The following is a 16638-nucleotide window of genomic DNA, read 5'->3' as shown; positions in this document are numbered from 1 at the left end:
AGGGGCGGACCTTGTGGCACACCTGCTCTCAATTAACCCGGCATTATTTAGGCTCGTCACTGACAGCTTGGCCTCGCCGGTTATTGTATCCCGAACCCATCTCGTGCATGCACCTGCTTCACCAGTCCCGGTACGTTTTTGCTACTTTGTCCTGATTTCCCTAACCTCTTGTTTATTTCCTGGTCCACCTGGTGTAAGAGGATTTCTTGTGTTGGACTCATGCCTTGCTTAGTGTGCCCTGGCCCTTTCTCCTGCCGACCTCTGAGGGAACCTATTTTGTCCTGATTACATGGTGTGCGTTTCGGCCCCATCGCCCTCATCTCTTTTTGTCTAAATGTTTTCCATCCATCCATCATTCCAAGATGGCGCTGCTGTAGTGGCTGCTATAGGCAGGAGCTCTGTGGTCTTGTATCATCCTTTTGTGTTTCCCTCTTGTTTTCATGTGTTATTATATTTTTTTCCCTTTGGCCCGGGACCCTTTGGGACTGTGTGACAAGGGGTGTCACTTTCGTGACCTCTGTGGTGCTTTTTTTGTGGACTTCTGGATCTGCCTCCCGGGAGCCTTTTGGCCATGGAGACCAGCTGCTGGGTCTCTGCCACACTGGAGTCGCTTTGGAGGGACTGGAGGAGATGCGGATGAGGGGACAGGACTGCGGAGCTGGCACTGAGCGCTGGGACGGAGAGGCTTCGCGGTGTCTTGGCTGGGTGAGCAGGTGTCGGACACCTCAGTCACCTTGGACGTATCATCGCTCATCCATGCAGACTGGACACTGGCCGAGAGTGGAGTCGGCTGTCTTGGTTGCTTTGTTGGGTCTGCTTCTGTCTCTGGCCATGCTCCCTCCACCCCGGCGGACGATGGCGTGGAACACCGCAGAGGCCACCACAGTGGATATGTTTCTTTTACTTTTTATTCATAGCTGTATGTAGAAGTGTCTGGTTGTATCTACTGCTTTAATGTCTTTAATGTCCTTTGTGTTCTTTGATGTTTGATGTTTCCCTCTTACACACATGTAAGAGGGATGTGTACTATGGCTATGAGTTGTTGTTTTTTTCCCTTGGCCTCAGTCTGCATCCCCTCTCCAGGGCCCAGGCTAAGACCGATTTTTTTATTTTATTTTAATCTTCTATTTTCCCTCCCACCCCCCTTGTTTACCTGTATCTCATCTTTTTTTGTAAGGGGGCGCTGGAAGCCGGCAGACCCGTCAGCGATCCTGTTCTGTCTCCCTGTAATGTTTGTCTGATCTTGAATGGGATTGTGCTGAAAATTGTAATTTTCCTGAAGGAACTCTCCTGACGGAATAAATAAAGTACTATCTAATCTAATTTTCTACCGCTTATTCCCTTTTTGGGGTCGCAAGGGGCGGTGGCGCCTATCTCAGCTACAATCAGCCGGAAGGCGGGGTACACCCTGGACAAGTCGCCACCTCATCGCAGGGCCGGCACAGATAGACAACATTCACACTCACATTCACACACTAGGACCAATTTAGTGTTGCCAATCAACCTATCCCCAGTTTTCATTTTTGTAATTCCACCTTGTCTTCTTTCTCTGCATCCTGGGGTCACACCCACTTGACCAATACCTTAACATTTAAAGATCCCAAATAAGAGTAATATTTGCTTATTTTCTGTCTTAAGATAATTCTTCTCACTAAGCAGATTTTATGTTATTGTTTTACTTGTTTTAAGGGTTTTGGTCCTAAATGATCTCAGAGATTTTATATTGCTGAGATTCTATGACCTATATTGAGTAAAACATGCTTGAAACTAGAATATCAGCTGTTGCAAAGCTGGGTCATCAACACTCAAAACAAAAACTGCTTTTTTAAAGTAATTTTCTTATTTTTGATGGCGTGGGGGAGGAGCCACCAAAACCGTGGGCATTAGTTTGCCTCTGAAGACCGACTCCTGCAACTCTGTGCAGCACAGTGTCTTCTTCTTGTGATTGTGTCCTTGTTTTTGTGCCGTCTACAACAATAGAATGCCCCGGCGCTTCTGGTATTAGCTCAGGCCTGCAGTAGACACACCGCTTAAAGCAAGGCCGTCCAAAGTTTTCCGGCCCGCCACACATTCTAGAAATGCTATTGCAAAAGTAAAAAAGAACACTTAAAAAAAAAAAAAAAAAAAAAAAGGGAAATCAGATGACGAGAAAAAGCTGCCTTGCAGGCTATTTTTTATTTATTTTGTCTTTCTTTATTTTTCTTTTTTTGCCATTGCTCCAAAAAAAAAGACAAAAAAATCTGTTATTTTCAAGGCTCCAATTACTTCAAGTATTTTACTTTAAAATGTTTTGTGTTGTAAATATTGCATACATTGTGTGGTTGCCTTATAAAAACAAAGTTTGACAAAAGAGCATAAAACAAACTAAATAGTTCAAAATGTATAATCGATAGTTGAAAGTAAAAGAAAAACCTAATAAAAATGTATCACTTTGAGTGAGGCACCCTTTGGATCCCAAATATATTTATTGGTATTTTATTTATATTTTCACTGTTATTACTCAAAAAATATAAAGTAATTAAAATCAATGGTGTCCTGCATTATTGATCTTTTAGGGCTTTAATTACTAAATACTGCATATTTCAGTTTTACTATAAAAAAAAAAATTAGTTTTTGACAAAAGCCGTAAAACCCTTTTTTTGTATTACTTTATATCAACTTGAAGTTGATTTAGAGAGTTATTGTAAGCTTTAGATTAAAAAAAATAACAATTTGACTCATTTTTAACATTTTAATGACTGAGACCCTGTATGGTCCCCGGGACACTTGAAGGTAAAATAAAAAAAAATAAAAAATACATTTTGTTCTGGTTTGAAAATATCAAAATGGCCCCCGCATGCTTTCATTTTTCAATGGGCGGCCCTCAGTGGAAAAAGTTTGGACACCCCTGGCTTAAAGGGAAACATTATCACAATTATAAAAGGGATAAAAACAATAAAAATCAGTTTCCAGTGGCTTGTTTTTTTTTTAAAGTTTTTTTCAAAATTTTACTGGTCCTGGAATATCCCTAAATAAAGCTTTAAAGTTCTTGATTTTCGCTATTTGCGATGCGACTATCCATTTCCCTGTGACGTCATACAGTGCTGCCAATACTCAGTGCTGCGGTTACCACAGCAAGATACAGCGACATTAGCTCGGATTCAGACTCGGATTTCAGCGGCTTAAGCGATTCAACAGATTACGCATGTTTTGAAACAGATGGTCGGAGTATGGAGGCAGATAGCGAAAACGAAATTGAAGAAGAAATTAAAGCTATTGAGCGAATAGCTATTGACGCTATTCGGCCATAGCGTGGGTGTACCTAATGAAGTGGCCCATAGCATGGCTGCTTTATTAGCATCGCCGGTAAAATATACGGACCAAACGATCAGGACTTTCGCACCTTGTGACACTGGAGCAACTTAAATCAGTCGATTGGTAAGTGTTTGTTTCGCATTAAATGTGGGTATCTAGTTTCAAATGTACATACAGCTAGCGCAAATAGCATGTTAGCATCGATTAGCGTAGCATGTTAGCATCGATTAGCTGGCAGTCATGCCGTGACCAAATATGTCTGATTAGCACATAAGTCAACAACATCAACAAAACTCACCTTTGTGATTTCGTTGACTTAATCGTTGCAAATGCATCTGCAGGTTATCCATACATCTCTGTGCCATGTCTGTCTTAGCATCGCCGGTCAAATGTGCAGACACTCTGGTACATTCAATGGGGGTCTGGCGGCAGATTTCTTGCCAGTGGTGCAACTTGAATCCCTCCCTGTTAGTGTTGTTACACCCTCCGACAACACACCGACGAGGCATGATGTCTCCAAGGTTCCAAAAAATAGTCGAAAAAACGGAAAATAACAGAGCTGAGACCCGGTGTTTGTAATGTGAAAATGAATATGGCGGGTGTGTTACCTTGGTGACGACACGTTCTGGCGTCATCGCTAAAAGACTGATAAACAGAAAGGCGTTTAATTTGCCAAAATTCACCCATTTAGAGTTCGGAAATCGGTTAAAAAAATACCTGGTCTTTTTTCTGCAACATCAAGGTATATATTGACGCTTGCATAGGTTTGGTGATAATGTTCCCCTTTAAAGGAACATAGCATATCTACCTGCAGTACATCAATGGTCAAGCCCACCTTGCCATTAGTAGGAAGGAGCTAGAAAATACATTTAAGGAGGAACTCACATTTATAACCATTAAATTAAACCTTAAAAGTAAAATCCAGGGCAATAGTCCATTAGGGTGTGGCCTCTAAAAATGGGACATAGTGATGAAATATAGAGTGGGATAATGTCTGCTGTGACCTTTCTCAACCACCATAGTTGTCTGCCGTTTTTGTTTTGATAACGCCACAGACGGGCGGTGGCACACCGATTTAATGTTTAACATCCTTATGTCACGCCTATGGTTCATCTTTTGTTTTGGTCATGCTATGTTTAGTTTTTTGGACATTTAGTTCTGTTTTGCATTTCCTTGTTTGTCTTACCATGCCAACTGATTTAGTTTTCTGTCATGTCTGATCGTGAGTTTTGTACGGCCATATTACCCTGAGCATCCCCAATCTTATCTGTTCTCAAAGCTAAGCAGTGCCTGGCCTGGTTAGTACTTGGATGGGAGACTGCCTAGGAATACCAGGTGCTTAGGACTCTAAGTTCCTTTTTTTTTTTCACTCACTGTTTTGTTACCATGACAACCAATCAGTTCACCTGTCTTGTCTCACACCTGTTTTCACTTATCATGTTCATTATTTAAGCCACAGTTACCAGTTAGTCAGTCTGGCAACATCACCTCATTCACGCCCCTCGATTATCTGCTTCATGCCTTGCAATGCTGTCCATTTTGTCCACGTAAGTTTTTGTTACTCATGCCACTGCACAAGTGTTTTTGTTTCATGCTTGTAGTTTATAGCCTTTGTGCTAGTCTTTTGTTTCATAGCCCAGTTTTTTGTACCGCCATTGTGCGCGCTTTTTGTTGGTTCGTGTTTCAGTGTTAAAATAAAGATGTCTTTACCTTCACGCCGTTTCCACTCCATTCGCTTTGCACCTCGGGAAAACAAACCAAGTCCAAGCCTGACACCTTATCATTAAAAGTGCAAATTAATCAATCAATCAATGTTTATTTATATAGCCCCAAATCACTAATGTCTCAAAGGACTGCACAAATCATTACGACTACGACATCCTCGGAAGAACCCACAAAAGGGCAAGGAAAACTCACACCCAGTGGGCAGGGAGAATTCACATCCAGTGGGACGCTAGTGACAATGCTGACTATGAGAAACCTTGGAGAGGACCTCAGATGTGGGCAACCCCCCCCCTCTAGGGGACCGAAAGCAATGGATGTCGAGCGGGTCTAACATGATACTGTGAAAGTTCAATCCATAGTGGCTCCAACACAGCCGCGAGAGTTCAGTTCAAGCGGATCCAAGACCGCAGCGAGAGTCCCGTCCACAGGAAACCATCTCAAGCGGAGGCGGATCAGCAGCGGTCCATCCTGGGTCCCGACGAGCGGTCCATCCTGGGTCTCGACTCTGGACAGCCAGTACTTCATCCATGGTCATCGGACCGGACCCCCTCCACAAGGGAGGGGGGGGACATAGAAGAAAAAAGAAAAGAAGCGGCAGATCAACTGGTCTAAAAAGGAGGTCTATTTAAAGGCTAGAGTATACAGATGAGTTTTAAGGTGAGACTTAAATGCTTCTACTGAGGTAGCATCTCGAACTGTTACCGGGAGGGCATTCCAGAGTACTGGAGCCCGAACGGAAAACGCTCTATAGCCCGCAGACTTTTTTTGGGCTTTAGGAATCACTAATAAGCCGGAGTCTTTTGAACGCAGATTTCTTGCCGGGACATATGGTACAATACAATCGGCAAGATAGGATGGAGCTAGACCGTGTAGTATTTTATACGTAAGTAGTAAAACTTTCTTATAAAGTCTGACGTTCTTATTTCCATTTTTACTTTTTTTATTCTAGTATCGATATATTGCCTTTTAAAACGATGTTGGATCGATACCCGCAGTCATGGTCACAAGTTTACATACACTTGTAAATAACATAATATCATAACTGTCTTGTGTTTCCAATAATTTCTACAACCCTTATTTTTTTGTGATTGGAGCACATACTTGTTGGTCTCCAAAAAACATTCATGAAGTTTGGTTCTTTTATGAATTTATTATGGGTCTACTGAAAATGTGAGCAAATCTGCTGGGTCAAAAGTATACATACAGCAATGTTAATATTTGCTTACATGTCCCTTGGCAAGTTTCATTGCAATAAGGCTCCTTTTGTAGCCATCCACTAGCTTCTGGTTGATTTTTTTGACCACTCGTCTTGACAAAATTGTTGCAATTCAGCTAAATGTGTTGGTTTTCTGACATGGACTTGTTTCTTCAGCATTGTCCACGCGTTTAAGTCAGGACATTCTAAAACCTTATTTCTAGCCAGATTTAGTCATTCCTTTACCACTTTTGACGTGTGTTAGGGGTCATTGTCCTGTTGGAACACCCAACTGCGCCCACACTGCAAAAACTGAAATCTAAGTAAGATTAAATATCTCAAATAAGGGTGATATTTGCTTATTTTCTGTCCAAGATAATTCTTCTCACTAGGCAGATTTTATGTTAGTGTTTTACCTGTTTTAAGGGTTTTGGTCCTAAATGATCTCAGTAAGATATTACAGCTTGTTGCTGAGATTTGATGACCTGTATTGAGTAAAAAATGCTTGGAAACTAGAATATCAACTGATGCAAATCCGTGTCATTGACACCCACAAGTATAAAACTACTTTTTCTTATTTCAAGCATGAAAAAAAATCATGATGCACGAACGCATATCATTATGTCAAAAATAATGGCACTAGCATTTACTTCATTTAAGAATATTTTTCAACACATTGTGCAAAACCCTCTATTTTTTTTTTCTACCAAGAAAAGTGCACTTGTTATTAGTGAGGATATACTTATTTTAAGGTATTTTGGGTTCGTTGAGGTTAGCTAATTTTACTTGTTTTGGAAAGTCTTGACAAGCCGAATTTTCTTGTTCTATTGCCAGATAATTTTGCTTAGTTCAAACAAAATACCCCTCATTTTTGTAATTTTTTTGTTTGTTTTTGGGACTTGTGGGGCGGCATAGCTCGGTTGGTAGAGGGTTGCAGGTTCGATTCCCGCTTGTGCCATCCTAGTTACTGCCATTGTGTCCTTGGGCAAGACACTTTACCCACCTGCTCCCAGTGCCACCCACACTGGTTTAAATATAACTTAGATATTGAGTGTTACTATGTAAAGCGCTTTGAGTCACTTGAGAAAAGCGCTATATAAATATAATTCACTTCACTTTTTGCAGTGCAAGACCCAACCTCCGGGCTGATGATTTTAGGTTTTCCTGAAGAATTTGGAGGTAATCCTCTGTGACAGTTGCTTGCTGTCATGCGGGTTCCACGGACCATTAAGGAATGACATTTTGCTCTTGAGCAGGTTTGACTCTTTTATTTTTGAACAAAGCTCAATTCCGGTCGGGTCGCTTTTCAGCTCCTTCTACGCTCCTCGCTCCTCGGTCGCTTTTCAGCCAACCGCGTCTCTGTCTCTCGTGTGCTCTTTGACGCTCTTGGTCTTCATCTGCTGCGGACTCTCCTCTTTCTGCCCTGAACTCTCCTCCTTCTCCCCTTTTATACACTGCGAGGAGATATGTTGATTGTCTGCCGGTGCGCGATCCACGCACCTGAGTTAGATTGCGGCGGCATCGCTCCCGGCATGCCCCGCCTCCTTGCCACCATTTTGGACAGGGCTCCGGCGTGCCCTGCCCTGCCGTCGGCCCGTCGGCTACACCTCTCCACATCCTCCTTTTTCATTGTTCCATTTACTCTCTGTAAAGAACCATTTCCATTGGCAGCAAAACAGGCCCAGAGCATATTACTACCACCACCATGCTTGATGGTAGGCTTGGTGTTCCTGGGATTCAAGGCCTCACCTTTTCTCCTCCAAACATATTGCTGCGTATTGTGGCCAAACAACTCAATTTTTCTTTTATCTGACAAAAGAACTTTGCCCCAGAAGGTCTTATCTTTGTCCATGTGAAGTCAGATGAAACAAAAATGAAGCTGTTTGGCCACAACACCCAGCATTGTTGACAATAAATATGAGTTTCTCAGCTGTGGTCCATATGGGCCGCAGCAGTACTCAGTTGTAATACACTTTTCCACCACTTTTGGCAGTATTGACAATATCACGTAACAAACAGAAGAAATCTGGAGTTAAAGTCATCGAGGAATTTCTTAAGTGCAAAAATGACAACTAAAGTGGTGAAGTTGTATTTTTCCATCCATCCATCCATCCATTCATCTTCTTCCGCTTATCCGAGGTTGGGTCACGGGGGAAGCAGCCTAAGCAGGGAAGCCCAGACTTCCCTCTCCCCAGCCACTTCGTCCAGCTCTTCCCGGGGGATCCCGAGGCGTTCCCAGGCCAGCCGGGAGACATAGTCTTCCCAACTTGTCCTGGGTCTTCCCCGTGGCCTCCTACCGGTTGCACGTGCCCGAAACACCTCCCTAGGGAGGGGTTCGGGTGGCATCCTGACCAGGAGACGAGTTCAAAAAGTTTAATAACCCCTTATTTAGACCACAATAAAGTTTGTTAAAGGGGAACATTATCACCAGACCTATGTAAGCGTCAATATATACCTTGATGGTGCAGAAAAAAGACCATCTATTTTTTTGACCGATTTCCGAACTCTAAATGGGTGAATGTTGGCGAATTAAACGCCTTTCTGTTTATCTCGCTGGAGGAGATGACGTCAGAATATGACGTCGCCGAGGTAACACACCCACCATTTTCATTTTCAACACATTACAAACACCGGGTCTCAGCTCTGTTATTTTCCGTTTTTTTGACTATTTTTTGGAACCTTGGAGACATCATGCCTCTTCGGTGTGTTGTCGGAGGGTGTAACAACACTAACAGGGAGGGATTCAAGTTGCACCACTGGCCCGAAGATGCCGAAGTGTCTGCCGCCAGACCCCCATTGAATGTGCCGGAGTGTCTCCACATTTGACCGGCGATGCTAAGACAGACATGGCACAGAGATGTATGGATAACCTGCAGATGCATTTGCAACGATAGTCAACGAAATCTCAAAGGTGTGAGTTTTGTTGATTTTGACTGCCAGCTAATCGATGCTAACATGCTACGCTAATCGATGCTAACATGCTATTTACCGGCGGTGCTAAAGCAGACATGGCACAGAGATGTATGGATAACCTGTAGATGCATTTGCAACTATATTACGTTTCCTTCCACCCACATTTAATGCGAAACAAACACTTACCAATCGACGGATTTAAGTTGCTCCAGTGTCAAAAGATGCGAAAGTCCTGACCGTTTGGTCCGCACATTTTACCGGCGATGCTAAAGCAGACATGGCACAGAGATGTATGGATAACCTGCAGATGCATTTGCAACGATAGTCAACGAAATCACAAAGGTGAGTTTTGTTGATTTTGACTGCCAGCTAATCGATGCTAACATGCTACGCTAATCGATGCTAACATGTTATTTACCGGCGGTGCTAAAGCAGACATGGCACAGAGATGTATGGATAACCAAGAGATGCATTTGCAACTATATTACGTTTCCTTCACCCACATTTAATGCGAAAAAAACACTTACCAATCGACGGATTTAAGTTGCTCCAGTGTCAAAAGATGCGAAAGTCCTGATCGTTTGGTCCGCACATTTTACCGGCGATGCTAACGCAGACATGGCACAGAGATGTATGGATAACCTGCAGATGCATTTGCAACGATAGTCAACGAAATCACAAAGGTGACTTTTGTTGATTTTGACTGCCAGCTAATTGATGCTAACATGCTATGCTAATCGATGCTAACATGCTATTTACCGGCGGTGCTAAGGCAGACATGGCACAGAGATGTATGGATAACCTGTAGATGCATTTGCAACTATATTACGTTTCCTTCCACCCACATTTAATGTGAAACAAACACTTACCAATCGACGGATTTAAGTTGCTCCAGTGTCAAAAGATGCGAAAGTCCTGATCGTTTGGTCCGCACATTTTACCGGCGATGCTAACGCAGCTATTCGGCCATGCTACGGCTATGAATAGCGTCAATAGCTATTCGCTCAATAGCTTCAGTTTCTTCTTCAATATTTTCATACTCCAACCATCTGTTTCAATACATGCGTAATCTGTTGAATCGCTGAAATCCGAGTTTGAATCCGAGCTAATGTCACTATATCTTGCTGTGGTATTCCCCTTGTTTGTTTACATTGGCAGCACTGTGTGACGTCACAGGGAAATGGCCAGTGTCTTCGCAGAGAGCCGAAAATAAGGCACTTTAAAGCTTTATTTAGGGATATTCCGAGACCGGTAAAATTTAGAAAAAAACTTCAAAAAATACAATACTGGGAACTGATTTTTTATTGTTTTTAACCCTTTTGAAATTGTGAAGTGAAGTGTGAAGTGAATTATATTTATATAGCGCTTTTTCTCTAGTGACCCAAAGCGCTTTACATAGTGAAACCCAATATCTAAGTTACATTCAAACCAGTGTGGGTGGCACTGGGAGCAGGTGGGTAAAGTGTCTTGCCCAAGGACACGATGGCAATGACTAGGATGGCGGAAGTGGGAATCGAACCCGCAACCCTCAAGTTGCTGGCACGGCCGCTCTACCAACCGAGCTAAACCGCTTGTGATAATGTTCCCCTTTAAATGTATGAATAAAACCAAAATATTTCTCCTTTCATGTGTTTTTTTTTTTTTTGCATTTTATTGTTGACTTTGCTAAATTGTACGGAGCAGCCAGGAAAATTGTGCACTGTTTTTCTTTTTTGCCTTCATTAAAAATAAGTGAAACACTTGTGGGTTGAGTTTTTGAATGCTAACTGCGTTGTGGTCGGCCGTGACTTACTACTATTTAGTCCACCGACTGAATTTTTTATATAACAGCCTCTTCTTGTCCTTGAACAGATTTCTGTTCTGTCTGTCAGCCGTAAGTCCACAACCGCTGAGATGAACTTGGGTATGATTGGCAACCAGCACACTTCAGGGTCTCGGTGAGATCTGTATCCCGTTATTAAGCGTAATGGTCTTCCAGCAACTCCTCTCCCTGACCTATTCGGGACAATGAGTTTGTTTGCAGAATGGTTTCCACTGAACAAATTCCTTTCTTTCTCCCCTCCTTCTGCAATGTTCCCTTTTGCCAAAACGTGGAAGCTCTTTCAAAGGCACGGGAACATTACTTCTAATACCTCAAGTCGAGAAATTGGATCTTGTAGCCAGACAAAGTCTGAGCAGACGGCTGGGATCCGAGCCCAAGGAGCTTTGGGTTATGGATTGTTGACTAATTCACCTTGGAATACCAAAGAACTTACTCAACAACTTAATATGTTTTTGATTGTGTTTCTGTATTTTATTATTTTGCTTGATTAATATATGCATCCGGCTCTTCTTGTTAGAGACATAGTAAATCCATCCAAGCTGATCAAAAGTCCTCAAACAAATAAACTGGCTTTAATTAGACTTTGAAAGGCAGTAGAATAACCAGCTTCCACACTGCCGATTGGTCCCAATTCAGCCTCTGTAAACTCGAGCCATCTCATCGGCGATGACTTCCCACTCCGTCAACACTGTCTGCATGGAAGCGTGTCTCCACCGTGGCTCGGAACGCCAGTAAAAACCGACTCTGCGAGCAAAAGAAAAGAGAGTACGCTGGGTTCCTCAAAGAAGCACAAACAGTGTCCGGGGAGCCCAGCAGCAGAGGCAACAGTCATCATGGAATCCTCAATTCCCTTTCAGGGTCAGCTCATGTAGTTCTGCTGTCACAGCCTCTAGACCAGGGGTAGGGAACCTATGGCTCTAGAGCCAGATGTGGCTCTTCTGATGACCGCATCTGGCTCTAGGATAAATCTTAGCTGACATTGCTTAACACGATAAGTAAGGAATTCCACTTGTAATCACAGTGCTAAAAATAACGTTCAAAATATAAAACATTCTCATACATTTTTATGTTCAAGAAGTTGCATTAACGGTAAGAAGTTATTTATTTATTATTGGTTAGTGTTGGGCTTGCCCTCCTGGGGGTTCTTCAGACCACCAAGCACCGACATGAGAGCCTGTTTCAGGGTTACAATATTGTCTCTCAGTTGCTTTCCAGCAATTGTATTTTTCTCTTTCGTTCTCGCTCGCACTCTGGCTCCAGCCCCAGCCCCGTCTCTCCTCTTGGCTGCTGCTTATAACAGAGTGACAGGTGATTAGATAACAAGGCCCAGGTGGGACCTCTGGGCACCTGTCGCTGATTTCGAGACCGGTCCTGGCACACCCCGCTCCGCTGCAGGCCCGCAGGTCACGCCCCCTCCACAGTTAGCTTCAGAATAACAATGTTATTACAAAGAATAAGAGACCTATTACACTCTAGAAAGGATAGTCTTACTTAAAAATGCACGATTTTAGTTGCGTTCAGTGTTAAAAATATATTATATGGCTCTTACGTAGGGCTTCACGGTGGAAAAGGGGTTAGTGCGTCTGCCTCACAATACGAAGTTCCTGCAGTCCTGGGTTCAAATCCAGGCTGGGGATCTTTCTGTGTGGAGTTTGCATGTTCTCCCCGTGAATGCGTGGGTTCCCTCCGGGTACTCCGGCTTCCTCCCACTTCCAAAGACATGCACCTGGGGATAGGTTGATTGGCAACACTAAAATTGGCCCTAGTGTGTGAATGTTGTCTGTCTATCTGTGTTGGCCCTGCGATGAGGTGGCGACTTGTCCAGGGTGTACCCCGCCTTCGGCCCGATTGTAGCTGAGATAGGCGCCAGCGCCCCCCCGCGACCCCAAAAGGGATTAAGCGGTAGAAAATGGATGGATGGAGGGCTCTTACGTAAATACATTTTAAAATATTTGACTTCTTGGCTCTCTCAGCCAAAAAGTTTCCCGACCCCTGCTCTGGACAGAGTGTCCAGATGACCAAAATGTCGTTTAAAAGTTCTCTTAATGTATTGTTTACTCCTAAAAATGAATCGGCCAGTCATTTCCTATAACATGAATTAGTTTTTGAGTAATTGATAGACAACTAACTGTACTTGGAACACCTTTCCATGGCCAGACTCGATATGTTGATGTGAATTTCAGTTCAACTCTAGTAGTTGCTACGTACTGTACAGACAACACAAAGCAGGGTAGAGATAGACCTCTGGAACTTAGTCACACAAATACCATGCCATTAATGGTCTAAACTTAGACATAATCATACTTCTTAAACAAGCTCTATTACAAACCCAGTTTCCATATGAGTTGTGGAATTGGGTTGGATGTAAATATAAACAGAATACAATGATTTGCAAATCATTTTCAACCCATATTCAGTTGAATGCACTACAAAGACAAGATATTTGATGTTCAAACTCATAAGCTTTATTTTTTATTTTTTGCAAATAATAATTAACTTAGAATTTCATGGCTGCAACACGTGCCAAAGTAGTTGGGAAAGGGCATGTTCACCACTGTGTTACATCACCTTTTCTTTTAACAACACTCGATAAACGTTTGGGAACTGAGGAAACTAATTGTTGAAGCTTTGAAAGTGGAATTCTTTCCCATTCTTGTTTTATGTAGAGCTTCGGTCGTTCAACAGTCCGGGGTCTCCGCTGTCGTATTTTACGCTTCGTAATGCGCCACACATTTTCGATGGGAGACAGGTCTGGACTGCAGGCGGGCCAGGAAAGTACCCACACTATTTTTTTACAAAGCCACGCTGTTTTAACACGTGCTGAGTGTTGCTTGGCATTCTCTTGCTGAAATAAGCAGGGGTGTCCATGAATAAGACGGCAGCATATGTTGTTCCAAAACCTGTATGTACCTTTCAGCATTAATGATGCCTTCACAGATGTGTAAGTTACCCATGCTTTGGGCACAAATGCACCCCCATACCATCACAGATGCTGGCTTTTGAACTTTGCGTCGATAACAGTCTGGATGGTTCGCTTCCCCTTTGGTCCGGATGACACGATGTCAAATATTTCCAAAAACAATTTGAAATGTGGACTTGTCAGACCACAGAACACTTTTCCACGTTACATGAGTCCATCTTAGATGATCTCGTGCCCAGAAAGGCCGGCGGCATTTCTGGATGTTGTTGATAAATGGTTTTCACTTTGCATAGTATAGCTTCAACTTGCACTTACAGATGTAGCGACGAACTGTATTTAGTGACAGTGGTTTTCTGAAGTGTTCCTGAGTCCATGTGGGGATATCCTTTAGAGATTGATGTCGGTTTTTGATACAGTGCCAACTGAGGGATCGAAGGTCACAGTCATTGAATGTTGGTTTCCGGCCTTATGTGGAGTGATTTCTCCAGATTCTTTGAACTTTTTGATGATATTATGGACCGTAGATGTTGAAATCCCTAAATTTCTTGCAATTGCACTTTGAGAAACGTTGTTCATAAACTGTTTGACTATTTGCTCACGCAGTTGTGGACAAAGGGGTGTACCTCACCTTATCCTTGTGAAAGACTGAGCATTTTTTGGGAAGCTGTTTTTATACCCAATTATGGCACCCACCTGTTCCCAATTAGCCTGCACACCTGTAGGATGTTCCAAATAAGTGTTTGATGAGCATTCCTCAACTTTATCAGTATTTATTGCCACCTTTCCCAACTTCTTTGTCACGTGTTGCTGGCATCAAATTCTAAAGTTAATGATTATTTGCACAAAAACATGAAATATGTTGTCTTTGTAGCATATTCAACTGAATATGGGTTGAAAATGATTTGCAAATCATTTTATTCTGTTTATATTGGAAAAAATATTATTTTTATGCAAAACGACCAAGATTACTGACACAGGTCAGCAAATTTGCTGGACATTTGTAGGATTTGATACCTTTTTTTATAAGTTTTGGTTTTTTTGGGGGGTGGGTTCACCCTGTATTAACACATATAAATCACAAAACTTGTTTTGAATGTATACCTTAACTGTGACCTCAAAGTCGATGCCGATCAGGTCAATGCATATTCTCACTGCTCACTGCCAAATTTTACTTAAAAAAATACACTTCGACGGAACTTTGGATAAAATCAAGGTCATTTTGCATTTGTCACAGCGATGATTATCCCTGAAGTAAAACATATTTAAAATGCCAATCTAAAAGCAAAGCATTAATTAGAGGCAGCTTGTAAAGCTGGGGTGTCAAACTCAAATACAGAGTGGGCCAAAATTTTAAACTGAACAAAGCCGCGGGCCAAGGTTGAACAAATTAACCTTTTAATAGGGACCCAAACAAGTTTTGCATAAAATATTGAACAAGCAAGGCTTATATAACTTTAGTGACATGCAAAATCCGTCTTCAAATAATAATAATAATAATATTTAAAAGAATATCAATGGTATATCAAATAAAATTTAAATAAAAATTGTATGTCTTTTTTTCCATTTGCAATCTTTTGAGGTAAATATCAAATTTTTTCCACAGGCTAATAATAAATTTGAAAAATAATGAATTAACCAAAAATTGGGATAGCAAGAGAAAATGCATGAATAAAACGTTAATTATTGTTCAGTTTGCTGGAAGTTTCCCGAAAGAGTTAGTGCTGCAAGGGTTTCTGGGTATGTGTTCTGTTGTGTTACGGTGCGGATGTTCACCCGAAATGTGTTAGTCATTCTTGTTTGGTGTGGGTTCACAGTGTGGCGCATATTTGTAACAGTGCTAAAGTTGTTTATACGGCCACCCTCAGTGTGACCTGTATGGCTGTTGACCAAGTATGCTTTGCATTCACTTGTGTGTGTGTGTGTGTAAAAGCCACAAATATTATGTGACACGCTGTTAGTATGGAGGAAAAGCGGACGTGACGACAGGTTGTAGAGAACGCTAGAGGCAGTGCCTTAAATGCACGCCCCCAATATAGTTGTCCAGGTGGAAATCGGTAGAAATTCGAGAGAATGGTTGCCCCGGGAGATTTTCAGGAGGGGCACTGAACTTCGGGAGTCTACCGGGAAAATTAGGAGGGTTGGCAAGTATGAGTATTAGCGGTGAATGCGGTGTTACAGCGGCACCGATGCTGTATAACACCGGCAGGCCAGCTCTAATGCTAAATTGATATTGCCTCAAGGGCCAAATTAAATTACACGGCGGGCCAGTTTTGGCCCGCGGGCCAGAGTTTGACACCCATGTTGTAACGGCTAGTGGGCATCATAGCGATGCTGGATTTGTTCCTCCGTGGATGCATTGGCATGAACACAGCAAGAGGTAAGATGTGAAGATTTATTTAAGTAACAACAACAGGCTGAGGACAAAAACACTGGAGCTAAACAGAGAAAACAAACACAAGGCGCTAGCATGGAGGCTAGGAATCCATCCATCCATCCATCTTCTTCCGCTTATCCGAGGTCGGGTCGCGGGGGCAGCAGCCTAAGCAGGGAAGCCCAGACTTCCCTCTCCCCAGCCACTTCGTCTAGCTCCTCCCGGGGGATCCAGAGGCGTTCCCAGGCCAGCCGGGAGACATAGTCTTCCCAACGTGTCCTGGGTCTTCCCAGTGGCTTCCTACCGGTTGGACGTGCCCTAAACACCTCCCTCGGGAGGCGTTTGGGTGGCATCCTGACCAGATGCCCGAACCACCTCATCTGGCTCCTCTTGATGTG

At 42.7% G+C, this 16638-nt stretch overlaps 1 protein-coding gene across 2 annotated transcripts in view; it reads left to right on the top strand.

The window, feature by feature from the left end:
- The first annotated feature begins 27 nt into the window (after positions 1-27).
- Positions 28-16638, top strand: part of LOC133544007 (collagen alpha-1(VIII) chain-like) — a 56738-nt gene continuing 40127 nt past the window's right edge. For both annotated transcript variants that reach the window (XM_061888973.1, XM_061888969.1), the window contains exon 1: positions 28-130. The gene's annotated coding sequence lies outside the window, so the exon portion shown is untranslated. The remainder of the gene's footprint in view (positions 131-16638) is intronic.

Source organism: Nerophis ophidion, linkage group LG27 (genome assembly GCF_033978795.1).
Source record: "Nerophis ophidion isolate RoL-2023_Sa linkage group LG27, RoL_Noph_v1.0, whole genome shotgun sequence".
NCBI classification, from domain to species: Eukaryota; Metazoa; Chordata; class Actinopteri; order Syngnathiformes; family Syngnathidae; genus Nerophis; species Nerophis ophidion.
Note: the sequence above shows the minus strand (reverse complement) of the source record. Positions and strands in the feature narration are given on the sequence as shown.